Raw genomic sequence first — 1,974 nt, 5'->3', positions numbered from 1 at the left:
CCAAAAGCTATGTGGTGTCTGGGGTGTTGCAATAAAATACAGGGTTTGGTGGTATTAAACCTTACTTGTCATGATGCCAGGGTGCGGTTTGCTTAGTATTAGAGGTCCTACCGCCAACCGGCCCACAAACGGCAGGGATAATAAACGGAATGTCCACAGCAGATTTTATGAGATAACTGGAAACTTTTACTTGAACATTTATGCAACAGTCTTTACAATTAAACTGTTTCTCTCAAGGTAACCGGGATGCAGGTTCCTTACAGGCTTTGCTGGGATTTGTAGTAATGAGCTTTATGCAGGCCACCGTGCTACTGATTATAAGATTTGAGTAGGATAGTAGTCAAACAGGATTGATATGTTGAGCTTTATAACTCACGGTTTTAGTGGCTGCTGGTTCTTTAGGCTTTGGCCTAGTTGAGAGGAATTGAAGATATGCTGATTTGCGGATTGTGCTTGCTTGATAGTCCGGAACTAAGAGAGCGAATTTACAGACAACAGCCCTTTATATATATTAAGGGGGATGGACTAAGCTCATTGGCCAGCAAACCTGTAGGTCCTGAACCCAGTGAACTCTGGATACATCACATGACCCAGGAAGGTCCTTAAACATCTGTACATTCACAACTGTAGATCACATGACCTGGGAAGGTCCTTTACATTTATTGTACCTATTCATTAACTAATATACATATAAACACAATTATATGAGGCGACCAAGGGGCAAGCCCTGCAGGAGAGCCCTGTGGAAATGGAGGAACGTGCTCTTGAATCACCCAAAGTGCAAGAAAAAGTGCAAACTTGTTACACTAAAAAAAGTGCACAAAGGATGCAGTCTATCGCAAGCCCTTCTCCGATAGGAGAGAGGCCCCCCCAACAAACCTTACCCTTTGCCTCCAGACCAAGAGGTACCTGCATGGTTCAAGGTTCAATGTTCCTTTTCGCCGAAGCTACTAAGGGACCACAAATGCTCCCGGCATCCCCCTTGGCGTTAGCCAAGGCATCTGCCCGCAGAGCCGATAACGGTCGGTACCCTGCCAAAGCAGGATTACCCGGGGTGTTTGCAGGGAGGTGTGGAACCTAATGGCCACACACACCTCCCCTAGACCGCCAGGAGGGACACCCAGAAGGGCTACCGCATCCTGACAAATGCTGTGGACACACAACACACAAAAAAGTGACACAGTGAGGCAAAAAGAAATAAATAAGTGAATGTGTGCAGATATACTGCCCAGACATCTGGCCAGATCTATAAAAATGTCTCTGATCCTAGCCAGAAGGGAATCAAGAGGTGAGTGCCACAAAGGTGAAGAGATCATGGTGCCCGTGCTCACTCAGTGAGCCAATACTCCCAGTGAATTTCAGCACCTCGGGGTCACCACTCTCCAAGGCACTAAAGTACCTCAGCTCTAGACCCTCTCAGCCTCATGGTGAGACCCGGAGGAAACAGGTCACATCGGGGCAGCCGTCGAGCAGATTGACCTGGGAGACCTGCTCCCTACCATGCAGCACCCATCCCCACCAGCTCCACACTGGCGTCGCCTGCCACCAGCATGAAACTGATAAGAACAGATACTACACTTGATCTTAGCCATAAGACCGAGAAGCAATCCTCCTGTGGAGAAGGAGGAACTCTAGCTGAGGGGACTTAACACAGGGGATAGGACAAGGGACAGGATAAGGTCCTGTACCGGGACAGCACATATTGAGCCGAAACGTTGCTTCACACAGATGAGTGAATAAATATCATGTTTATCTTAATTTTGGAGTGCCGCTTCCACCTTATTTTGGATAGCTCATTGGAAGTTGGTCTGCTCCTGTAGCTGAGCACCAAGATGGATCTGGAATCCTTGCACACGGTGCTTCTCCTTCTCTTTGCATTTGTATATATATATATATATATATATATATATCTGCAAATCAGATCATCACACCACCTTCACAGGTAGTGTGTCCGGCAAGCAGCTCAGGCTCCAG

At 47.2% G+C, this 1,974-nt stretch overlaps 1 pseudogene; it reads right to left on the bottom strand.

The window, feature by feature from the left end:
- Positions 1-1,517: 1,517 nt before the first annotated feature.
- Positions 1,518-1,608, bottom strand: LOC130359845 (U2 spliceosomal RNA; annotated as a pseudogene).
- Positions 1,609-1,974: the final 366 nt, after the last annotated feature.

The sequence above is a fragment of the Hyla sarda genome, chromosome 2 (genome assembly GCF_029499605.1).
Source record: "Hyla sarda isolate aHylSar1 chromosome 2, aHylSar1.hap1, whole genome shotgun sequence".
Lineage (NCBI taxonomy): Eukaryota > Metazoa > Chordata > Amphibia > Anura > Hylidae > Hyla > Hyla sarda.
Note: the sequence above shows the minus strand (reverse complement) of the source record. Positions and strands in the feature narration are given on the sequence as shown.